General features: G+C 33.8%; 1 long non-coding RNA gene across 1 annotated transcript in view; it reads right to left on the bottom strand.

The window, feature by feature from the left end:
• Window positions 1-381: 381 nt before the first annotated feature.
• Window positions 382-27,969, bottom strand: part of LOC128243127 (uncharacterized) — a 135,895-nt gene continuing 108,307 nt past the window's right edge. Inside the window, exon 7 of the long non-coding RNA XR_008262777.1 lies at window positions 382-3,361. This is a non-coding gene — a long non-coding RNA (uncharacterized LOC128243127). The remainder of the gene's footprint in view (window positions 3,362-27,969) is intronic.

Here is a 27,969-nt window from a genome sequence, read left to right as displayed (position 1 = left end):
GTTCAGAACTCAAAAGGTACTTTAAATTTTAACGAATCAGTTAATGAAAACCAAATTGGCTGCCGTAATTGGCCGTTTAGTAAATAATATTTACACCTCAACTTCCATTCCTTAAATGAACTGCCTTTCGGCAATTGCGTACACCAATCGATGAACGCAACATCTTTGGATCGCAATTCATCGCATAACAATTATATACATGAAAACTATTGATCTTGTTATTGTTTGTATCATGTCAGCAGGCCCCGTAAAATATAAATCAACATTTTAGAAAATGTTAAGTTATTATATTTTAAACGTTTTGTTGCAAAGTGTTTCAATTTTACGTTTAAAAGTGATTTAAAGTGGTTGATCTTTTCCCGTTATTGTGACGTCATTTAAAAAAAATGTTTCCGGTAACAGTCGGGTCGTCCTATTTACAGAATGAGTAGAAAGGATTACTGAAAGGTAATCCGAAATGAAATGAAGTACATTTTTAACGTTTCTTGAAAAAATAATGAACTATTGGTGTAAATATAAGGAATTAATTGCGGGGTTGATGCCATTATCGGGGATATGAACGCAATTGGGCTGGTCAAAATACACGTGGAGTCCGACTCCACACACACATCAACTCCGCAATCCGTTCCTTAATTGGAAAACTTGTATCGAAATCTGGATAAGAACCACCCAAGGAACATTCCTGCGAAGTTTAATTGATCTTGTCGTAGTGATAAAGTTGTTAAGATAAAAATATTGACGACGAACAATCCCTCTATCGCAAAAGCTTAAGCTCAAAGAACTTTGCCAGATTTGCATTATATACAATCCAGAGTGAGCAAACTGTATAAGGTTTCAAAACAATACATGGATTAGATGTTAGATTGAAATGCAAAACCTAAACCAGACGAAAGAAATTGAATAAAAAAGGAACAAACACTACTTGAAAGACAGTGTGGTACCTTTGTATAAAGTTTCAATGCAATTTATCAAGTATGCTATGTTTTCTTACATGCAAAACAATTTGTTTTGAGGTAAAAGCCATAAGCAACCCAAAAGAACTATAAAATTGGCCTAATCAAAGGTAGGATAGTTGAGTACAAATGTCACAAATAAACTTGGTTATTTGATTGGGATGAACGGTTGAGTATCATTGTATAAAGTCGAAATACAATCAATGCATCAACTAGTGGCTGATATGTGTGCTTACATGCAAAACCTTAATCAGAATGTCCAAGTCAAAAGAAAAAGGTCCATAATTTGCTTTGTTTTCCTATAGGTATAATCAAACATAATCATTAATAATTATTAAGTTATGTTGGGAACACATATAATTTCTTTCAATCAATACATGATATACTTGCTTAGATCTTGAATGTATTGTTGCTATTATGCAAATCCTTCAACAAACTGAGACACCGACCGGCGCTAGGGAAACAAGAGTAGCATTCCTTATTATTCTAATATTCCCTAAAACAGAGTTGTTAATTAAATTCCATCGAGTAGTATTTAAGTTTTCCGAACAAAAAAGTGACAAAGGGCAGTAGCTCTGCACTGAGCTGAAATAGAGTTATGCTTTTTATACAATGCATTTCCGCTCATTGTGCTTTAAAAAATGTTTCATCATGTAGTTATGTTCCGGACAGGGTAATAATGCCATCTTTATAAGGTATAATAGTGTTATGTCAACTTTACTTATTATCACTGTGCTTTACAATTGTATGTAGTTTAATTAAGTTCTAACAAGTATTTTTAAGTTATGGACAAGGAAAAATGTCATACATGGCAATAACTGCGAAAAGCTTAACTTGACTAGTAGTTCTTGTATAATGTACTTACTCTCATTCAATTCTATCATTGAATGAAGCTCCACTGAATTTGATCTAGAAATGTTAAAGAAATGCTCTGGCCCCGAAATCTCGAATCTTCTGAAGTCCCTATAAACAGGATTAAGCTAAGCTTACTATTTTTGGATTTCAATAATAATGTTTACTTCTTTAAGAGATTTTATACTTGAGAAAGGAATTATCATCATGATTATCAGAAGAGGTTTTTATGATTTATCAAAATCTAGTTAAGTATATATTTTGACATTTTGAAATAAGCTACTTAAGCCTGTAAAGCTTAAGTAGTTTCGCGAAATCGGAGCCAGCTGGTTACAAAGGGCAAACGATCTGTTAGTAGCTTCAACAGTTTCTTGTACACTCTACTTATTCTCATTGTGCTTAACTATCGTGTGTAGTTGAAATACATCCTGTAGTTTTCAAAAATGGTTCTGATCAAGAAACGTAACACAGGACAATAACTCAATTTGCTGAAAGGTCCTCAGGAATATGATATGGCTGTTTGTGTGTCACTAAATATTGAGTTGTAAAGGTCTCCAGGAACATGATGTGGCTGTTTGTGTGTCCCTCTATGTTGAGATGTAAAGGTCCTCAGGAATTTGATGTGACTGTTTGTGTGTCCCTCTACGTTGAGAGGTAAAGATCTTCAGGAATACGAAGTGGCTGTTTGTGTGTCACTCTATTTTGACTTGTAAAGGTCCTCAGGAATATGATGTGGCTGTTTATGTGTCCCTCTCTGTTGAGATGTAAAGGTTTTCAGGAGTATGATGTGGCTGTTTGTGTGCCCCTCTATGTTGAGATGTAAAGATCCTCAGGAATATGATGTGGCTGTTTATGTGTCCCTCTATGTTGAGATGTAAAGGTTTTCAGGAGTATGATGTTGCCGTTTGTGTGTCCCTCCTTGTAGAGATGTAAAGGTCCTCAGGAATATGATGTGGCTGTTTGTGTGTCCCTCCTTGTAGAGATGTAAAGATCCTCAGGAATATGATGTGGCTGTTTCTGTGTCCCTCTATTTTGAGATGTAAAGGTCCTCAGGAATATGATGTGGCTGTTTGTGTGTCCCTCCTTGTAGAGATGTAAAGGTCCTCAGGAATATGATGTGGCTGTTTGTGTTACTCTTTAGGTTGAGAAGTAAAGGTCCTCAGGAATATGATGTGGCTGTTTGTGTGTTCCTCCGTGTAGAGATGTTAAGGTCCTCGGGAATATGATGCGTCTGTTTGTGTGTCCCTCTATATTGAGATGTAAAGGTCCTCAGGAATATGATGTGGCTGTTTGTGTGTCCCTCATTGTTGAGAAGTAAAGGTCCTCAGGAATATGATGTGGCTGTTTGTGTGACCTTTTATGTTGAGATGTAAAGGTCCTCAGGAATATGATGTGTCTGTTTATGTGTCCCTCCTAGTAGATATGTAAAGGTCTTCAGGAATATGATGTGTCTGTTTGTGTGTCCCTCCTTGTAGAGATGTAAAGGTCCTCAGGAATATGATGTGGCTGTTTGCGTGTCCCTCTATTTAGAGATGTAGGGGATCCTGAGGAATATGCTTATGAAAGTATAAAACAGATGTATTATTGAATCATCAGAGGCAAATTAAGTGTTCACTTCGAATAAACATTTTATCAACAATATTTAATTAATTACTTTTAGTTTGAAACAGAAGAAGACACAGTGTTTTTCTTTATATATATAAGAAAAACCAACAACATATAAGTGAAGAAATTGTACCTTTTAATATTTTTTGTTAAATCAACCAAACACCCACATTTTCCAAATGTAAGAATGAACAAGAAACGCCGCAATGCGACGAAACCAGGGTTTCAATGATTGACAGAAGAACTTCAGTCTGTGTCTGTTTTCCTATTTTTAATAACAGTGACCTTGACCCTAGGGGCCCCAAATGCACTCGATTGAAAGGTATCCATAAACGCTTCCTTTATACCAAGTTGGGTCAGGATATATCAACCCTAACTTAAGTTATTGAGTTTCAACCATTTTTCTATTTTTAGCAACAGTGACCTTGACCTTGAACCAAGGGACCCCAAACGCAATCCCATGAAAGGTATCCATAAACTCGTCCTTTATACCTGGTTTTGGTCAAAATATGTTAACCCTTACTAAAGTTATTCAGTTTCAACTGTTTTTCTATTCTAAGTTACAGTGACCTTGACCTTGACTCTAAGGAATCAAAACGCAATCCCATGAAAGGTATCCATAGACTCTTTCTATAGACCAAGTTTGATCAAGATATGTCAACCCTTACTAAAATTATTCAGTTTCAAATGTTTTCCTATTTTTAGTAACAGTGACCTTGACCTTGAACCTAGGGAACCCAAACGCAATCCAATGAAAGGTCTCCATAAATTCTTCCTATAGACCAAGTTTGATCAAGATATGTCATCCCTAACTAAAGTTATACGGTTTCAACCGTTTTTCTATTTTTAGTAACAGTGACCTTGACCTTGACCATAGGGACCCCAAACGCAATCCCATGAAAGGTCTCCATAAACTCTTCCTATAGACCAAGTTTAGTCAAGATATATCATCCCTAACTGATGTTATTCAGTTTCAACCATTTTTCTATTTTAATAACAGTGACCTTGAACCTAGTGACCCCAATCGCAATTCCATGAAAGGTCTCCATAAACTCTTCCTATAGACAAAGTTAAGTCAAGATATGTTATCCCTTACTAAAGTTATTCAGTTTCAACCGTTTTCAATTTTTAGTAACAGTGACCTTGACCTTGACCTTAGGGACCCCAAACGCAATCCCATGAAAGGTATCCATAAACTCTTCCCACAGACCAAGTTTAGTCAAGATAATTATGTCATCCCAGGATGCCCGCCCGAACAACGACGTTCGTCATTCTAATAACCATGTTTCACCTGGCTATGAGAACAGTGATACAGTACCTAGACATGTAAAAGCCCTGGCTATGACAACAGTGACACAGATTCTAGATACTATGAAACCCATGCTATGACAAAAGTGACACAGTACCGTACCTAGACATGTAAAAGCCTTGGCTATGATACCGGGGGTAACAGTGACACAGTACCTAGACATGTAAAAACCCATGCTATGGTAACAGTGAAACAGTACATGTCTAGTTAGATATTTTGAAACCGAGGCTATGTAAACAGTGACACAGTAAATGTCTAGTTATAGGAAAAGAAGCTCAGAATTTGTTTATACAGATTTCAGATGCCATTCATGTTTTCAATGGCTACAACTCTGTATAAAAATGTTGCAATTAAAACAAATCTTTACTGATAATGATGTCTAAATTTATATTTGTAAAGGGTCATGCAATAAAGCTACCTGTATAGTTTATTAAATTTGGCCCGGTAGTTTCAGAGAATTTTTAAAGCAAAAAAGTCAGCAATTGTGTTGTTGTTTATGATCAATCTCAATGCCTTGTTGTATTTTTATAGAGTATGATGCAATGAAGCTTCCTGTTAAGTTCCAGTGAATATGGCCCTGTAGTTTAAGAAGAAAGATTTCTTTTAAAGCAAAACAAGAAGTTTGCCAGAATGTTGTTTGTATTTGATCAATCTCGACACCTTATATTTTTGTAGAAGGTTATCCAAAAAGGTGACCCTAGGAAGATTCCTGTATAGTTTCATTGAATTTGGACTGGTCTGGTAGTTTTACAGAAGATGTTTTTTATAAAGCAAAACAGGAAGTTGGTCATTTTGTAAATGTTGTTTGTGATCAATCGGGAATCTTTGTTATATTTTTTGTAGAAGTTTCATTGAATTCGAAGTGTTAGTTTCAGGGGATATGCTTTTTTAAACAAAACAGGAAATCAGCCATTTTGATGTTGTTGCTTTTGATGTTGTTGATAAATCATGATCCCTTGTTGTATTTTTGGGTCACCCAAGGAAGCTTTCTGTAAGGTATAATTGAATTTGGAGTGTAAGTTTCAGAGGAGATGCTTTTAAAGTCAGTCATTTTGTTGTTGCTGTTGTTGTTGTTGTTTATCAATCGTGATCTCTTGTTGTATATTGTAGAGGAACACCCAAGGAAGATTTTTGTGAAATTTTAATAAATTTGGCCTGGAAATTTCAGAGATGATTTTTTTTAAGCAATTGTTGATTTTGGACGGACAGACCACGGACAAAGACTGATCAGTGATCACAATAGCTCACCTTGGGCACTTGTGAGCTAAAAGGACTGGTATGTCAATGGTTTCTTTTGAAATAGGTCTATCCACACAGCAAGTTATATAAGTGTGTGACATTATGATCTAGGAATATGCATGCAATGCAATAACTTGAATAAAACCACAACAGCACAAAGAAATGACTTTTGTATTTTAGGCTTTTCAGATTAAGGTGAGAAAAACATGAGTTCACTTTATTGTGAACTAAATTCAGAAATTCACACGATTAAGTTTAAATCTGTCGAAATTTTGTTTTGACATACAATTTTTTTATAAAAAGGCTCCAATCATCTAATGGATTTTTTGGCTTTTCCCTACTATCAACTCTAGTTGTGAAGATGAAGGTAGGATTGTTTTTTTACTTCCTTACTTCTTTATTTCACAATGACCAACATAATTAAGCATTGAACGTTATTTTCTGGTGGATGGTATAAGGCATACAAAATTGAACTTTTTAGTAAGGATTATATCTTTTTCAAAACAGGGTACTTGTATGTAGGCTTTTTTCAAATGAAATATTTCGTTTTCTATTATGCTTTATGTAAAAAAGTTATTATCAGCATTAGGTAGGAGTGTTCAAGTAACTTTAACGTTTTTAAATTACGTGTTTAAAACACACTTACGAAGAGGAGGCCAATAACGGCCTATGCTCTACTGGCATGGCTCTTGTGATAATTTTAATCCAGAGCATGTATGCTTGGGTAAAAGGCAACATACATATAGTTCACGTTTTGTGTTTTGGTTACATGAAAATGTTGCACGATCAACATCTGAGGACAGTTAGTGTTGTTAGCAGATCTCTATTTGTCTCTGCATAAACTATTTTAATATGTGCCAAGTAAAGGTCATCTGATAAAAAATTGTTTTATATTACTGTATTCATGGTCAAATTTTCTGTAGTTTTAAAAATAAAGAAGTTGGTCAAAAGGTCAAAGTTAAGGGCATTCGAGGACAACATTGATGCTCATTTGCAAAACTGTAGAAATGGTCTAAATATCATTGCTGTAGCTTTAAAAATTAAAAAAATCAAAAGGGGTGGGGCCAGCTTTAGCTCAAGGGGCATATTTTCAAATGCTTTGCTCGACAGTCATCATATGATTCTCCACAACAAACATCAAAGGTACGATCTTTGTGGTTTGAAACAAGAGGATTTTGAAAATTTTCTTAAATAAGTTTCTAGAAAAATTGTGACCCCAGGGGGCAGTGCCAGCTTTTTTGACCCCATGGTCATAATTTGAACAACCCTGGTAGCAGATCACTAAATTGTGCCTTATTCAAAATAGCAAGTCCGAACCTTTGAACACCGTTGGATGGCCAGTTATAACCCCAGTGGCATATTTTGAACAAACATTCACAGGCAATTATGCTGAGATGGATGCGCGAAAACACAAACAGCTTTTCAAACATTTCCCAATTTAAGTGTACAAACTTGTGAACACTTGGTGTGGGCAGTACTGACCCCCGGTGCGTAATTTGAACACATATTCTCAACGAATTTTGTTTCGATGAATGCGCGAAATACAGACAATAGAGCTAATAAATTGGCCTTATGGATTTCAGCAAGAACAAGGCGGAGTAATTGACAAAATCAACTGCAGAACCAAAAAGCAAGTTGTCTCCCTTTAATCCTAGACTTGACTTTACATGTTAACATGGCTACAAATAGAATTCGCTCATGCAGACCTGACTAAAACTAGGTTAGCTAAAATAGAATTTGTTTTTAAACTTTCACGGGCAATAATCTTGGCATTGTTTTGAAAGGAACCAAGCTCAAATATATATTTAAACACTGTACAAGTTTCATAGAAATACAAGCAAAACTGAAGATTGTATCGAGTTCACAAGCAATTGTTTACAGACGCATATACTACGTACACATAACCATCTCATAAGCTCTTTGGCCAGTAGATCTAACTACAACAAAGTATAACAAGAGTTGTAACAGAGACAGCGCGCTCGACTATTCCGCCGCTTTTTCAGTGTAAGGATTGAAAAATTTTGGCGAAACATGCATGGATCACTGTTAGATGAGATTTTAATGCAATACATGATGTGCGGAGATATTAACATAAATGTGGTTCCATGCAAAATTTGAACCAGAAGTTTTAAGTGTAATAAGAAAGGGCCATTATTTGCAAAACACAGTTATCTAACTTGGTTATTCAATTAGGTTGGATGGTTGTATACCATCGTATAAAGTCTCAATGCAATATATCAAGTAGTTGCTGAGATATTATCCTATGTGTGCTAACATGCAAGACCTTAACCAGAATTTCTAAGTCGCATAATAAAGGGGCAAACATTATTTAATATGAAAGATAGAGTTATCTTACTTGATTAGATAAGAAGGTTAAATGGTTGGGAGCCTGTGTGTAAAGTTTCAATGCAATACATGATGTATTCGCTGAGGTATTGACTCTCAAGTGGTTACATGCAAAACCTTCACCAGAATTTCTATGTTGAATAAAAAAGGGGCCATTATTTGAATTAAATGCAAACTTGAGTTATCTTACTTGGTTATTTAAGTAGATTGGATGGTTGAGTACCATTTAATAAAGTCTCAATGCAATTCATCCAGTAGTTGCTGAGATATTAACCTATGTGTGCTTACATGCAAAACCTTAACCAGATTTTCTGAGTCGAATAATAAAGGGCAATTATTTGCATTAAATGCAAACTAGAGTTATCTAACTTGGTAAATTAAGTATGTTGGATTATTGAGTACCACTATATCAAGTCTCAATGCAATACCTCAAGCAGTTGCTGAGATATTAACCTATGTGTGCTTGCACGCAAAACCTTAACCAGAATTTCTAAGTCAATTAATAAAGGCCTATATTTGGCATTAAATGCAAAGTAGAGTTATCAAACTTGGTTAATTAGGTAGGTTGGATGGTTGAGTACCTTTGTATAAAGTCTCAATGCAATACCTTAAGTAGTTGCTGAGATATTAACCTATGTGTGCTTGCACGCAAAACCTTAACCAAGGTGTGACGCCGACGCTTGGGTGAGTAATATAGCTCTCCTTATTCTTCGAATAGTCGAGCTAAAAAGGGAAAGGGCAGTGCCTATTTGGTATGATGGGTTGGGTAGCCAAAACTAAATGTGTTTTTTTTTCCGAGGTCTAATTGGTCAGGAATTCTTGTGAGCTTATTTGTTTTTAAAAAAATAAGCAGGTTTTTTTTATATGTTTTGTGGCCAAGCTGACAGAGAATGTTCTAGTAGAAGAGAATGTGTAGTAGACATATATAGGACTGCAGGGACACACCCGTTACATGGAAGACGCACGTTTAATGCAATCCAATTACCTTTTAGTTCTTGAAAGAAAATCTAAATATATAAAGTGTTCTTTTCTAATGGAGAAATATAAAAAATCACTCAATATATGTTTCAAAACTAGGACAAAAAAACACACAAAAATATGGCAGTGATTAAAAATATATTAACAAATTACATAGACCATGGTTGCCAAAGACTATTAATATTAACTAATGCTTAAAAGTCACTCAACTGCAAAAATGTAAATAGATATAGCTTGTTACCTTTAACATAAAACAAACAAAACATATAAATCATGACTCCAAACCAAATAATAAGAATAGCAAAATGAACAGGCTTCAAACAAATAGCAGAACTACCAAACAGAGCCAAAAACAAACCTTAAAACACTGACTTCACGCATTTAACATGTCATACATAAAAGAGCTAAAACCAAACTAAAAATATACCAGACTTCATATTTACAGCATGGTTGCCATGGGGAGCCAAAAACAAACTAACAATACAACAGACTTCACATTTATAACAGGGCTGCCACGAAGAAACAATAAAATCTAACAATACAAATGGCTTTAAAACCATATGAATTTTACAACAAAAAGAGAAAAACAAACTAACAATACACAATAATCCATACATATAGCAAGACAACCTTAAAAAACAGCAACATACAATCTTACAATACACCAAACCATACATATAGCAATCGAGGCTACCAAAAAACCAAATCCAAACTAACAACACAACAGTCTTCATACATATAACAAGAATTAACAAGAATTAACTAAAACAATCAAATTACTTTAAACATATAAAAAGTTTACAAGCAGACCATTAAAACACTCTAACAATACAGCAGAACGTGTGTATAAAGCATGGATTCTGTAAAGAGCAAAAAGCAAAAACAAATACTTCATAAATTATATGGCATGGCTACTTTACGATTACAAACACAAATTGTGATGCATCAGTCTACAATTCCATAAAATGACAACCATAGAAAAATAACAAAGAAACAAACAAAAACAATACAGAGCCAAAAGAAGACAAAACGTTCAACAAACTACATACAAATAGCATTGCTATAATTAAAGACTTAATTTCCCAGATTTCTTACAACTAGAATGGCGCACTATTCTAAAACAACACTTAAAAAATAGTTACAATTTCAACACACTTCATACCCATCATGGGTACCATAACAGACAAAAACAAACTAATATTACTATATGCTCTAAGCAAGGAAGCTTACCATAAAAAAACTTAATAAAAGTACCAACACATTTTAACCGACACATGTGGCCATAACAGGGGAAAAAACAAACTAAAAAATCACAATACACATACATATAAAAAGACTTCTATTTCATGATCAGATTAACAATACAGTGTCACACACAATAAGGTACAACAAACCTTATGCATGAAACATGGTTTTAATAATGCTACACCAATTAACTAACAATAAATCAGACTTCATACTATTTGCATGGCTTCTTCAAAGAAAACAAACACTAAAATACACACAACTTCATATATAATAATTGTTTTAAACAAAACATGGCAATTCAACATATCAAATACATAATTATGGTTTTGCTACTAATAAACCCCAAAACAAACTTAGATTACACACACCTTTTACATATAGAAAAGCTATCATAAAAAGACAAAGAAGCAATTCTCAAGACTTCATTCAAATAGCATGGCTGAAATAAAGAGCCAAAACAAACTTACAACACAGCATACTTCATAAATACAGCATGGATATAAGAATAAGAATAAACAACAACAATAAAACACAAGTCATACACAGAGGAAGGCTTTCACAAAAATAGCAACACAACATATTGAATACATGTGACATGGCTACGAAAAAGACACTAAAACAAACTAACACTACACCAAACTCCATACACAGAAAATGGCTTTCATAAAATACAAACAATATAAAAATACAACATATTCAACCCATGTTACAATGAAGCATGGCCATCATAAAGATAAAAAGATAACAATACATAAGCCTTCATATGTTTAGCATGGCCACAATGAAGAGCCAATAAGAAAACAACAATACACATATTGCAAAAATAGAGCATCGCTACAAGAAGGAGCCAAAAATAAACAAACAACAAAATCAATACATGTAGCCTGGTTATCATAAAAAATAAAAACCTATAAATGCACCATCCTTCTACATATAGCATGGCTGACATAAACTGACAATAATCAAACAGACAATACACAAGATTTTATACATAAAGCATGGCTACAATAAAGAGCAAAAACAATTCTAACAGTATTCCAGACTTCATACATATAGCCATAAAAATCAAACTAACAATACACAGGCACTTATATAAATATATAAATGTTATTATATATTAAAACACAAAATAACTAACAACACAACAGATAACAAAGCATGGCTACCATAAAGAGCCAAAACAAGCTAACAAGGCTATAATAAAGAGATAAAAAACACTAACAATACACTATACTTCATACATTTGATGTAGCATGGCTACAGTGAAAGGTCAAGCACAACTTATCAATACACCATACTTCATATATATATATATATATATAACATGGTTATATATAAGAACCTAAAACAACCTAACAGTACACCAGACTTCATTCATCTAATATGGTTACAATAAAGAACCAAATACATGTACAACCTAACAATAGCTCAGACTTCATACAGGTAACATGGCTACCATAAAGAGCCAAACATAATCTATCAATACAACATATTTCATACTTAGAGGAAGGCTATAATAAAGAGCCCAAAACAATCTCATATTACCCCAGACTGAATACATGTTGCATGGCTTTAATAAAAAGCCAAAACAAACAATATACCAGGTTTAATAAATAAAAACGATAACATTCTAATAATACAATATTATAATACTTCATACATATAGCATGGCTGCAATAACATGACAATTGTAGTCAAACTTGCACTACAACAGACGTTATATGCATAGCATGGCTACAATTCATAGTTTTTAAAACTTAAAAAAAAAACAATACACCAAACTTTAAACATGTAGGATGGCTACCATATAAAGGCCAAACAACAAACAGTATGCCAGAATCTATACATAGATATTGCATGGCTACAATGATAGTACAAAAGCACACTTACAAGACAACATACTCCATCCATTTGAAATGGTAAGGTAAAAATAAAAATAAACCTGGGAGGGAGTTTTAAATAATCAACATAAATCAAAACATATACCATAAAATATAAAGATCTAAAACAATCAGTATGGAGTCAAATCAAACGTAAGAATAATGTGTATAAGTTGTAATGGCCTATAAGAAGATGCAAAGAAAAACTTACAGTACATCATACTAAATGCATAAAGCTTGGCTTTACAAAGAGTAAAAACAAACTTAAGAGTTCAACAGACTTCATACATATGGCATGGCTTCAACGAGTAAAGCCAAACTTACGATAAACCGACTTCATACAAGCATCCGCTTAACAAAGAGTAAAAACAGACCAACAATACAATAGGATTCATAAATATACATGGCTAAACAAATGGAAAAAACAACAAATTTACAAAACAGCAGATTTCATAAACACAGCATGGCTTTACAAAAAGGAAAAACAAACTTACAATACAACAGACTTATACAAACAGCATGGCTTAACAAACAGTAAAAACAAACTACAATGCAAAAGATTTCATACATAAAGCATGGCTTTACTAAACAAACTTACAATACAACAGACTACATACAAACAATATGGCTTTACAAACAGTAAAAACAAACTTACAATGCAAAAAAATCATACATACAGCATGGCTTAACAAAGAATAAAGAGAGTAAACTTACAATACAAAAGACTTACAATACAAGAGCCTTAATACATACTAAACATACAGCATGGCTTTACAAAGAGTAAAAACAAACTTATAATACAACATACTTCATACATACAGCATGCCTTATCAAAGACTTTACAAGGAGTAAAAACAAACTCACAATACAACAGACTTTATACATACAGCACTACATACATATATACTTCATTCATACTATTTACATTTATAATATACAATAAATTAAACGAGTACACTAAGCTTACATTACAGCATGGCATTACATACAGTAAAAACAAACTTACAATACAATAGGCTTCATAAATAAACATGGCTTTACAAGTAAAAACAAACTTACAATAAAACAATGTTTTAACATAGAGCATGGCTTAACAAAGAGTAAAAAACAATCTTTCAAAAATACTACAAATGTTATACATACAGCATGGGTTAACAAAGAGTAAAAAAACAATCTTCCAAAAATACTACAAATGTTATACATACAGCATGGGTTAACAAAGAGTAAAAAACAATCTTACAAAAATACTACAAATGTTATACATACAGCATGGGTTAACAAAGAGTAAAAAACAATCTTCCAAAAATACTACAAATGTTATACATACAGCATGGCTTAACAAAGAGTAAAAAACAATCTTACAAAAATACTACAAATGTTATACCTACAGCATGGCTTAACAAAGAGTAAAAAAAACAATCTTCCAAAAATACTACAAATGTTATACATTCAGCATGGCTTAACAAAGAGTAAAAAAACAATTTTACAAAAATACTACAGATGTTATACATACAGCATGTCTTAACAAAGAGTAAAAAACAATCTTACAAAAATACTACAAATGTTATACATACAGCATGGCTTAACAAAGAGTAAAAAACAATCTTACAAAAATACTACAGATGTTATACATACAGCATGGCTTAACAAAGAGTAACAAACAATCTTACAAAAATACTACAAATGTTATACATACAGCATGACTTAACAAAGAGTAAAAACAATCTTACAAAAATACTACAGATGTTATACATACAGCATGGGTTAACAAAGAGTAAAAAACAATCTTACAAAAATACTACCAACGTTATACATACAGCATGGGTTAACAAAGAGTAAAAAACAATATTACAAAAATACTACAAATGTTATACATACAGCATGGGTTAACAAAGAGTAAAAAACAATCTTCCAAAAATACTACAACTGTTATACATACAGCATGGCTTAACAAAGAGTAAAAAACAATCTTACAAAAATACTACAAATGTTAAACATACAGCATGGCTTAACAAAGAGTAAAAAAACAATCTTCCAAAAATACTACAAATGTTATACATTCAGCATGGCTTAACAAAGAGTAAAAAACAATCTTACAAAAATACTAAATATGTTATACATACAGCAAGGCTTAACAAAGAGTAAAAACAATCTTACAAAAATACTACAAATGTTATACATACAGCATTGGTTAAACAAAGAGTAAAAAACAATCTTACAAAAATACTACAGATGTTATATATACAGCATTGGTTTACAAAGAGTAAAGACAAACTTACAGTAAAAGTTATGCAAAGGACTTCTTACATATACCATGGCTTTAAATATAGGAAAATCAACCTTACAATACAACATTTTCTTTACTTACAGCATGGCTTTACTAACAGTAAAAAACAAACTTACAATACAACATATTACATTCACACAGCATTGCTTTACAAACAGTAAAAACAAATTACAATTCAACTAGATTGCTTTTTTGAAAAAGCGCTTGTCTCCCCTATTGTGTGGTCGTAGCTGAGAAAAAATAAATGATGGACATGAAATTTGTAACTTTGGACTGGAGACAAACCAACAGTGAAGTTTGGTTTATTCTATTATATTAAATAGTGAAGAGAAGAAAGTGTTGTTGATTAATCATGGAAAATGTAAACGAAGTTTGCATTGTATGAAGTTCCTGGGCGCAAGCGTTATTCAATTATTGATCGGAAACCATTTTTCAGCTCACAGTCATCGTGACCATGACCTTTTACCTACTGATCACAACATCAATAGGGATCATCTACATAACCAACTTGCATACCAAGTATTAAGTTCTTGGGTGCAAGTGTTCTTTAGTTACTGAGCGGTAACCATTTCTTCAACTCAAGGTCATGGCAACCTTGACCTTTGACCTACTGATCTCAAAATCAATAGGGGTCATCTACTAGTCATGACCGACTAGCGTACCAAGAATGAAGTTCCTGGGTACAAGCGTTCTTAAGTTATTGAGCAGAAACCATTTTTAAGCTTAAGGTCACCGCCAACGTATCATTTTTTACCTGAAGGTAACCTTGACCTTTGACCTTTTGATCTGAAAATCAATAGGGGTCATCTTCTAGTCATGAACAACTAGCTTACCAAGTATGAAGTTCCTGAAACCAAAGGATCTTTAGTTATTGAGCGGAACTTTTTTCTTCACTTCAAGGTCATGGCAACCTTGACCTTTGACCTAGTGATCTCAAAATCAATATGGGTCATCTTCTAGTCATGACCAACTAGCATACCAAGTATGAAATTCCTGGTTGCAAGCGTTCTCTAGTTATTGAGCGGAAACAGTTTCTTCACCTCAAGGTCACGGAGACCTTGACCATTGACCTACTGATCTCAAAATCAATAGGAGTCATCTACTAGTCATGAACAACTATGAAGTTCCTGGGTACAAGCTTTCTTTAGTTATTGAGCAGAAACCATTTTTAAGCTTAAGGTCACTGCCAACATAACATTTTTTACCTGAAGGTAACCTTGACCTTTGACCTTTTGATCTCAAAATCAATAGGAGTCATCTAATAGTCATGAACAACTAGCATACCAAGTATGAAGTTCCTGGACCCAAAGGATCTTTAGTTATTGAGTGGAAACCGTTTCTTCACCTCAAGGTCACGTTGACCCTGATCTTTGACCTAGTGACCCCAAATTCAATAGGGGTCATCTACTAGTCATGACCAACTAGCATACCAAGTATGAAGTTCCTGGGTCTAAGAGTTCTATAGTTATTGGGCGGAAACGAAGTGTGACGTACTGACTGACTGACTGACAGACTGATGGACTGACTGACGGACAGGGCAAAAACAATAAGTCTCCCCATGAATGGGGGAGACATAAAGATATTACACGCAAATGATTTTTACATGGAAGGTCACCACGACCTTGACTTTTGACCTTGTTACCCCCAAAACAATTGGGATCATCTAGACATCATGACCAACCTCACTTCAAAGTTTGGTGAACCTAGATCAAAGCATTCTCCTGATATTGCACGGAAATATTTTTTTACATTAGAGGTCACAGCGACGTTGACCTTTTACCTTGTGACCCCCCAAAATATAGGAGTTTTCTAAACCTCATGATCAACCTCCCTACCAAGTTTGGTGAACCTAGGTCAAACCATTCTCAAGATATTGAGCGGAAATGTTTTTTACATTGGGGGTCGCCGCGACCTTGACCTTTGACCTAGTGACCCCAAAAACAATAGGGATCTTCTACACCTCATGACCAACCTCCCTACCAAGTTTGGTGAACCTAGGTCAAACCGTTCTCAAGATTTTGAGCAGAAATGTTTTTTATATTGGGGGTCGCCGCAACCTTGACCTTTGACCTAGTGACCCCAAAATCAATAGGGATCCTCTACACCTCACGACCAACCTCCCTACCAAGTTTGGTGATCCTAGGTCATGCGGTTTTCCAGTTATCGATCGGAAACGAAGTGTGACGTACGGACGGACTGACGGACTACCGGACTGACGGACAGGGCAAAAACAATATGTCTCCCCCAGAGAGGGGGAGACATAATAAGCCTCATACATACAACATGGCTTTACAAAAAGTAAAAACAAACTTAAAACACACCATACTTCATACATACAGCAGTTCTTTGAAACCAGTAAAAACAAACTAACAATAAAACAGACATCATACAAACATACATCATGCCTTTATAAACAATAAGGAACAACTTTACAATGCAACAGACTTCATATTTACAGCATGACTTCACAACCAATAAAAACATTTTACAATATAAAGGACTACATAAATATAGAATAGCTTCACAAACAGTAAAATCAAACTTACAATACAACAGACTACATACATACAGCATGGCTTTTCAAAGAGTAAAAACAAACTTACAATACAATAGGCCTTATGCATACAGCATAGCTTCCAAACAGTAAACACAAACGTACAATTCAACAGACTCCTTAAATACAGCATGGCTTTACAAACAGTCAAAATAAACTTACAATACAACCAACTTCATAAATACAGCATTGATTCACAAACAGTGTATCATCCATGCAATACAACAGACAACATACATGAAGCATGGATTCACAAACAGTAAAACAAACTTACAATACAAATGACTAAAAAAGACAAAAGCCTTCATGCATACTTAACACACATCATGGCTTCACAAGAGTAAAAACAAACTTACAATACAACAGACTTCTTAAATACAGCATGGCTTTACAAACAGTAAAAACAAATGTACAACACAAAAGACGTATTTCATATAGCATGGCTAAACAACAAATTACAATACAACATAATGCACACATGCAGCATGGCTTTACAAACAGTAAAAACAAATAATGATACAACAGACTTCTTACATGGTTTACAAACTGAAAAACACTTACAATACAAAATACTTCATACATATAGCATGGCTTTACAAACAGTTAAAACAAATTAGCATTATAACATACTTCATACCTATAGCATGGTTAAACAAACAGTAAAAACAACATTACAATACAACAGACTTCTTACATATAGCATGGCTTTACCAACTGTAAACAAGAGGCCCAAAAGGGCATATGCTCTACTGGCATGGCTCTTGTGGTCATTTTAATCCACAGCATGTATGTAAGGGTAAAAGGCAACAGACATATAGTTCACATTTTGTGTGTGGGTTACCTGAAAACGTTGCACGTTCAACCTCTGAGCCCAGAAAGAATTGTAAGCAGATTAGTTGCATGAACTATTTTAATATGTGCCAAGTAAAAGTCATCTGACAAAAAAAATGCTTTCAAAACTGTACTCATGGTAAAAAATTCTGTAGTTTTAAAAATTTAAAAAGAGTTGGTCAAAAGGTCAAAGTCAAGGGCATCCGAGGACAACATTGATCAATTTGAACAAACATTCGCAAGCAATTCTATAGAAATGGATGCAAAAACACATAAAAAGATTTTCAAACCTATCCCAATTTAATTTTACCAAACCTGTGAACCCTGGGTGCGGCCAGTAATGACCCAAGGTGCATAACTTGAACAAACATTCACAACCAATTTTGTTAAGATGAATGTGCAAACTACAGACACTTAGAGCTAAAAAAATGGCCTTTAGGCTTTCAACAAGAACAAGGCAGAGTAATTCACAAAATCAACTGCAGTACAAAAAGCAAATTCTCTCCCTTAGTCCTAAACTTGAGTTTACACATGTAAACTTGACTAAAAATGTAATTCACTCATGTGGATCTGGCTAAAACTAGGTTAGCTAAAAATAGCATTTCTTTAATTGAAAACTTTCAATACCCTTTATCTAGGTATGCATATGCGAATTTGGCCGGTTTTCGAAAAGAACCAAGCTCTAATTATTATCTAAATACTGTACAAGTTTCATCGAGATACAATCAAAACAGAAGACTGTATCGCGTTAACAAAAAAAATGTTTACAGATACACGGACACACGGACGCACGCACGGACGCACATACTACATACACATTACCATCACATAAGCTCTTCTGGCCTTTGGCCAGTAGAGCTAAATACTAACGTACAACAGACTTCATACATACAGCGAGGCTTTATAAACAGTTAAAAGAAAATTACAATACAACAGACTGCATACACACAGCACGGCTTCACAAACAGTTAAAACAAACTAACAATACAAAAGACTTCATTCATACAGCGCGGCTTCACACACAGTTAAAACAAATTAACAATACAACAGACTTCATTAACCAAGCTGATATTAAAATGCAATTCACTGAATAAGCCAAACACAAATTTACAATATACTTCCTCATATAATAGAACATAGACTATTGCTGCCTAAATGAGCCAAAGCATTCAATATCACTTGATACATGGGTTCTTGATGCAGGAATTATGGCTTTAAAGAATCCAAAAACAAACCAACAACACAAACACAAAAATTCCAAGTTTAACACAAAACACTGGAAAAACAAGACAATATATGACACGAACTTACACACACCAATGTGCCATTTAGAGGAGCCAAAACAACCTGACGTAACATTAACAACATAAGCTTGATGCACTTACTGTGGCTATCGTAAATATGCAAAAAATAAATAAAGCCAAAACACCACACTAAAAAATCATGATATAAAGAAACTGATGCTTCCAAAACAGAACTTAGAATACATAAAAAACTTAAGACACTTGAGCACAATCATGTCATACACTAACTTTGGCTACCATTAAAATAGCTAAAAACACAGCAACTATAAAACTTTTTTTTTCCGATACAGATTTTGCTATAAAATGAGCATAAAAACACAATTAAGACAACATCATTCAAGTCACCCAATACAAGTACTGTGGCTACAATACAGACACAAGTTTAAAAATAAACAACACTACTCTAATATTATGCAATGCATAAACCAAAGTTGAGCAAAAATATTTTTCATCAAAGCATAATACATTTACCATGACTAACAACAAAATGACAACAAAATCCTGAAAAACATATATCATGGCTCAAAACTGAAAGGCGAAGTAGTTCTAACAATACAAAGAAGAGTAGAATGTTACTTTGCATGTTTATGAATGTTGTTGTACCTACTTTTTGATTATACACAATGCCCATGAAAAAAAGAATGTGAGCAAACAATAATATATTTATTACAGAATTACAGTCTTTTGGTTGTGAAGTTTTTGGCCTTTGATTATGAAATATATTTGGATTTAGTTCTAAAATTATTTACTTCATACTTTGTAAGATTGAGATTTTCTGTACACCCTTTGAGAATACAAACAGGACGTTATGCACTAATAATGTACCTCGTAATAATATACCTCATAATGAAGGATATTGTTTATGTTGTAATCGTAGAGACATAGAGGATGAATATCACCTCATAAGTATTTGTCAATGATATCATCAGTTACATGTAACTTATATAAAACAATGATGTATATAATGTATATAATCCATCTGTATTCAAATTCCATCAGTTATTGGAATCATGTAATAATAAGGATTTTATGAATGTTTGCAAATATATTAAAGAATCAATTGTTATACGCAACTCACTTATAAATAATTTAACTTAATATAGTATCTATGAAACATTCCCTCACTGCCAAAGTTCACATAATACTTATTTGGTATTCAATTTACATAGTATGTTTGCTTATATTATTTTTCATTATATTATGTTTGTAAGTTTAGATACGTGGCATGTTTATATGTATAACTATATGTATTACGACATGTACACTTGTATAAGTCAAATAAACTGTCTGTTCTGTTTTGTTCTTCTAGGTCCTTTCGTTAATGAAGTTTATGGCTTCTTGTAGATCCTTCTTTGAATAAGTTCTAGACTTCTTGAAGATCCTTTCTTGAATGAAGTTCTTGAATTCTTGTAGGTCCTTTCAAAATGAAGATCTTTGCTTCTTGAAGAATCTTTCTTGAATGAAGTTCTTGACTACTTGTTATGGTTTCTTTCCTGAATGAAGTTACTCGTTTCTTGTACATGTAGTACCTTTCTTGATTAAAGTTCTTGACTACTTGAAAGTCTGTCCTTGAATTAAGTTTTTGACTTCTCGTATGTTTGTCCTTGAATAAAGTTCTTTCAAGAATTAGGTTACTAGTATTACATACTTAAAATTCCTTTCTTGAATGAAGGTAGTCACTACCGGCTTGTGATCTTTTGTTATTTTAATTGTTTCAACTCTCATCCCAACCAGGGGTTTGACACAAACAATACACCAAAGGTTACCAATTAAAGAATAAGGTTTAAGTGGCAGGCTTGCGGTTGTGTACTGGGCTTGTCCATACAGTTTTCAGCATAAGAAGAAGAGAAGAAATGGTGCCAGAAGAAAGTGGTATATTGAAATATCCCCTGATTGACGTATAGTGACTGTGTAACATCTGGAAGGACACACACATATGTTGAATGTGGTTATATTTGGAAGGACACAGAAATATAGTGGTTGTGGTTTTGTTTAAAAGGACACAGTCATATTGAGACTGTGGATTTGTCTTGAAAGTCACAGACATATGGTGACTGTGGTTATATCTTTAAGGACATAGACATATGATGACTATGGTTACATCTGGAAGGACACAGAACTAAATATTCAAATGAAACCACTAACTTCAAATGATGATTAATGTAGCTTATTTGCGGGGTTTCTGAGCAATAGATACTAGTCATTATGTTCCATTTTTGTTAGTCTATTTTAGTTCTTAATACAGTTCTATTGAATCTTATTTCAAATTCCATCAACTTAAGTTTTTCTGCAAAAAAACAACAACATCGCTCACCTAATCCAGATTCGAACTTGGCCTAGAGCTAATCAATATAAACATTCTGACTAAGTTTCATGAACATACAGTCACGAATGTGACCTCTAGAGTGCTAACAAGCTTTTCCTATAATTTGACATAATGAACTAGTTTTTGACCACACATAACCCAGATTAAATATTGACTTAGAGATTATTAATATAAACATTCTGACCAACTTTCATAAAGATACAGTTATAAATGTGACCTCTAGAGTGTTAACAAGCTTTTCCTTTTCCTAATAACGTGACTGATGCCTCCTACCTTGAACTTTACTGCCTTTGGTCAATTCTTCAATTCTTTCACTGCCCATGGTAAGTTATGATATTGTCCAATGTTGATTATATCGGCTTCTACAGTAGGTTCTATCAGCATCCATGGTTGTTTCTATCAACATCCAGGGTAGGTTTTACCAGTGACCATGCTTGGTTCTATCAGCCTCCAGTATCCATGTTTAGTTTTCAGTACGCATGAAAGACTAAAAATATAACAATTTGGTCATGCCATCTAGTTTTCCATATACATGCTATGTCCTATCTAATCATACAAGTTCCTTTCTACATAATGCAACTCAAAGTCAATCTTTTAAGTTTAAACCACTTGTCCCCTAAGCACTTCTATGAAAGGCCAAGTTAAAAACAAAACACATGGCCTGAAAGAGTTTTATAAATCCATCTTTATAGGAGCACTTCTGTTAAACAATCTGGCCTGTTGTTAATGGAGAGTAGATTCCATTGATTTATAGTTATATAGTAAACTAGCCCTGCATAATGTTGGCAAAGGTTAAAGCAATCCAACATAGCTTGAACAAAAATATAAAGGACCTTTAAGTTGTAATTTATATTTATACTGTATACAATTACTACATTGATTCACCTTCATCTTTCACTTAAGTGTATGCTAACCATCCCTGACTGTCACTGCCACCTATGGCCATCCATCCACAAATATTCTAAATCTTTCAAAACCAAAGGTTATTCTAACTAGAGATCTTTTTTTTGAAAATGCGCTTGTCTCCCCTATTGTGTGTTGGTATCTGAGAAAAATAAATGATGGACATGAAATTTGTAATTTTGGACTGGAGATGAACCAACAGTGAAGTTTATTCAACCGTATTAAATATTTAAGAGAAAAAAGAGTTGTTGATTAATCCTGGAAAATGTAAACAAATTTTGCATTGTTTGAAGTTCCTGGGCGCAAACGTTATTCAATTATTGAATGGAAACCATTTCATCAGCTCAATGTAATCATGACCTTGACCTTTGACCTACTGATCATAACATCAATAGGGATCATCTACATGACCAACTTGCATACCAAGTATTAAGATCTTGGGTGCAAGTGTTCTCGAGTTACTGAGCGGTAATCGTTTCTTCACATTAATGTCACAGTAACCTTGACCTTTGGCCTATTGATCTCAAAATCAATAGAGGTCATCTACTAGTCATGACCGACTAGCATACCAAGTATGAATTTCCTGGGTGCAAGAATTTTTTATTTATTGAGCGGAAACAAATTGTGATTTCAGACTGACAGTATTAAGTCAAGTATTAATTTCCTGGGTACAAGAGTTCTTTAGTTATTGAGCAGAAATCATTTTTAAGCTAAAGGTCACCACCAAAATATCATTTTTTACTTGAAGGTAATCTTGAACTTTGACCTTTTGATCTCAATATATATGCAAAAAGCTACTCAAAATCACTAGGGGTCATCTTTTAGTCATGATCAACTAGCATACCAAGTATGAAATTCCTGGTTGCCAGTGTTCTTGAGTTATTGAGTGGGAACCGTTTTTTCAACTGAAGGTCATGGTGACCTTGACCTTTGACCTACTGATCTCAAAGTCAAAAGGAGTCATCTACTAGTCATGAACAACTAGCATACCAAGTAGGAAGTTCCTTGGTACAAGCTTTTTTTAGTTATTGAGCAGAAACCATGTTTAAGCTTAAGCCAACATATCCTTTTTTTCCTGGAAGTAACATTGACCTTTGACCTTTTGATCTCAAAATCAATAGGGGTTATTTATTAGTCATGAACAACAAGCATTCCAAGAATGCATTTACTTGACTCGAAGGATCTTAAGTTATAGAGCGGAAACCATTTCTTCACCTCAAGGTCACGGAGACCATAACCGTTGACTTTGAGACCCCAAAATCAATAGTGGACGTCTTCTAGTCACGACAAATTAGCATAACAAGTATGGGTCTAAGAGTTCTATAGTTCTTGAGTGGAAACAAAGTGTGATGTACTGACTGACTTACGGACCGATGGACTGACAGTCTGACTGATTGACAGGTCAAAAACAATTTGTCTCCACATGAATTGGGGAGACATAAATATTAACTGTGAACTTGATGCGGTTATTTGGCCCATTTTATTGTCACTGTTGAAATGGGAGGTCAATATGGGGGTTTCTCTCAAATGCACATAGATATAAAAACATTCACTTCTTGCAATGCCTTAAGAGCTAATGCTACATAAGGTCATTAATTAGTTCTATAACATTATTTATCTATCGGTTCACACATGCATTCAGGAAATTAAAGACACGTACATTTGTGCTAAATGATAAAAAAATAATGTTGTTTTCCATTGGCAATCACATTTATGACAAATTTACAAAAGTGGTACCAATCTGAAAAAGGCTATTTTTCGGAGATAATTTTAAAATATTTTCTTAAATTGATATTAGCAGAGCACGAAAACTTTTAGGCTGATTTGGTATGTCCATTTTAAATTCAAACTTTTATAAGAGTTTGAAATGATACAGTCATACTGGCTATTTACCGACAATTCTATGTAACCGAGTAATTGCAATTATCACAATAAACTACAGTTTTTGAAACATCAGAAACAATACAAATAATTATTGTCTTATTGCCTTTTCTTCCACTTAACCGTCTTTATTAATCCGCCGACCGTTTTCAAGCCACTCCCCACCAAATCAGCTAGATATGACCTGGTGATCTCTTTATTTCATATCATGTCAGACTTGTATTGATCTTTATGCGCGTAGCTTTATTAAAAAAAACGATTATTAGGAAAATCGGTATCAAATATTCGCGACCCCTTTGCCGTTTCTAGCCAGAATATTGGGTCGCGGTCGCCCCTTTCCTACATGACTACAATGGCACGATAGTATATAATCACTAGTAAAAATGTCAACTTGCCTTGTCAACGTTAACCAAAGTACATCCGTTCTTATTTTGGAAAAGTCTTGCATCCTTTTGTAAAACAAACAAAACAAAGCTTAGGCAAAGGAGGTCTGGAAATTAATATGCAAAAGCTTACCATGCTGCTCAGGAGTTGGATAATTATTTCTGACTGGAGATGTTGCTTTCACACAGGTGGTAAATCACACTGATGCTTCAGAAGTCCATATAAACACCATGTGCAACAATAATGTTGTGACATACAACCATGTGCTTTAAAAGGTTTTCCATGTTTCGTTACAATGTTCGAGCATTGAAATACAAATGTATATATATAATATAGCGTTTTAGGATACATTTTCTATATCATTGTTCATAAGATGAGTCAATTCAATATTTGTTTTCATATTATCATTTTACTAGTTCCCGAGTTGGTTTGGGTTTTCCATAGTTATATTTAGTTAATTAAGAGGTCAATCTCAGAACGAGGCTGCTCATCCTAAGTAAGGCCCTCCTTTGGTGCAAACACTATTTGACTAGTAATCCATCTAATTTCACAAGTTTTAAAAATTTAAAGGCTACGGAATTGAAATTATTCCGTATTTGTTTATAATGTATTTCTTTTTTTCTTCCTGATAATGAAAAACAAGAGGCCCAAAAGGGCCTATGCTCTACTGGCTGGGTTTGTGTGGTCAACATCACTGTTTTCGAAAAGAACCAACCCCTTATGGGTAACTGAAGACTGTATCATGTTCGCAAGCATTGATTACACAATAGCATTTTTTATACAAGGCCCATAATCTAATCATTTCAAGGCCCAAAATCTAGACAGGCATGGGCAAATCCAGCTGGTTTTCAAAAGGAACCGAGCTCTAATGGATATGTAAATACTGTACAAGTTTCATCGAGATACAATCAAAACTGAAGGCTGTATCATGTTAACAAGCAATTGTTTACTGACATACTGATTTTTTATACCATCAAGGGCCATAATCTAGGCATGCATGGGCGAATCTGGGTTGTTTTCGAAAGGAACCGAGCTCTTATGGATATGTAGATACTGTGCAAGTTTCATCGAGATACAATCAAAACTGAAGTCTGTATTGTGTTAACGAGCAATTGATAACAGGATTTTTATACTATCAAGGCCCATAATCTAGGCATGCATGGGCGGATCTGGCTGGTTTTCGAAAGGAACCCAGCTCTAATGGATATTTGATCATGATCAAGTTTCATCAAGATACAATCAAAACTGAAGACTGTATCGTATAAACATGAAATGTTTACAGACGCACGGACGCACATACTACGTTCAAATAACCATCGCATAAGCTCTTCCGGCCTTTGGCCAGTAGAGCTAAAAAAAGTAAAAATCAAAGGCTCATTTGGGGAAAATCGGTATCCGCCGCGCGTACTAGCTATGACAAAGTAGGGTAAAAATGTCCCGGCTATTACTTTAGCGAATAATCGAAGTAGTTTATAAACAACACCTTCTAAAATATGTACTTTGGTAATCGAATATTCGATTGAAAGAATTACTGAATATTCGAATATCAGTTTTGCCATTTCTTTGCATCCCTTATAGATACACAAATAATAAACAGTGTACATGTACCATCCAATCAAATCAATAAACTGCCTTAAACTCTAAATATCAAACATCAGAACACCTTCAACACCTTCCACTATAATATCATCACTTCTCTACAATCTAGGTCAACATCACCTTCCTTCACATGTTCAAACTCAAATGTTTCTTTTAATAAATTGATTAAGGCTTATTCACTTAATCACTATCCACAAATAAGATAAGAAATGGAAAAGTCTGATTATTTAATTTATCATTAATAAAAAAAAAAAAAAATCTTCTAAAGTCTAAATGTATTAGAATTATTTGAATCTATGAACCTAAAAAAAGAACAATAATAACCTTAAAGGGATTATGTTGAAGACTTAATTTGTTTAAATCTATTCCCTTGTTCCAAAAAATAGAAAGTAGAGAAATCTCCAACAAAAAGGGAGACCATGAAGCAATACTTGCTGCCCTTGCTTCAAGAGTTAACGTTACATAACATACAGATTTTAACATTTTATCAATTTTGTTGTTGTTGTTGTTGATCAATCATGTTCTTTGGTGTATTTTTGTAGAAGGTCACCCAAAGAAGCTTACTGTAAAGTTTAATGGAAATTGGTGATGTAGTTTTAGAGGAGAAAGCAAAATAGGAAGTTGGCCATTTTGTTGTTGTTGCTATTGTTGTTGTTGTTGTTGTTGTTGTTGATCAATCGTGACTCCATAATGTATTTTTGTAGAGGGTCACCCAAAGGGGCTTCCTGTTAAGTATCATTGAATTTAGAGTGCTGGTTTCAGAGATGAAGATGTTTTTTTAAAGCAAAACAGGAAGTCAGCAATTTTGTTGTTGATTGTTTTAATATAAACCCAGTCTCAGGAGATAAATTAATTTTCTGTTTTATTTCAGGTTGTAATAGACAAGTTTATCTATAATGAATTTATTTCAGTGCTCATATTTTAATTATTTGATCTTATATATATATACTGTACGTTTAGTTTTCTGAACTTGTAATTGCATTCAATGGTGTTTAAAAAAGATTCTTGTTTTGCGACTCAGATATGTGCACATGCATATATTTGTCACATTATTTAGTATTTGTATGTTTCTTCCTTTTTGATGAGGCATTTAACATTTTATACGGTGCTAGGGAGACAACTTAAATAACATTTTTGATTGGTGTGATGAACATCGGATAACGGTACCTTAAATTTGTTTGATTAATATATATTATTCTCGTATTACATTTATTTTAGAATTGGAGGACAAACTTTCCCTTATGGGGGAAGTGTAATGGGGTGTTTTATTCATATGTTCATGTTAATTTATCATTGCCTGCTTGCGTTTAGATTGCGCGTACATTATTATATAGTGTGTGAGAGGGTGGTCAGTGTGTATGTATTTAAGTGGTCATTTTAACAACTATCATTTGGATAATATTAGAATTCATTCATACATGTAATTACCAGTAACATTCTATCTCTCAGGCATTGCTGTCCTGACACCTATTGAATTCGCATCTGAAAAA

Source organism: Mya arenaria, chromosome 2 (assembly GCF_026914265.1).
Source record: "Mya arenaria isolate MELC-2E11 chromosome 2, ASM2691426v1".
In the NCBI taxonomy this organism is placed as follows: Eukaryota; Metazoa; Mollusca; class Bivalvia; order Myida; family Myidae; genus Mya; species Mya arenaria.
This window is presented reverse-complemented; position numbering and strand designations above follow the sequence as displayed.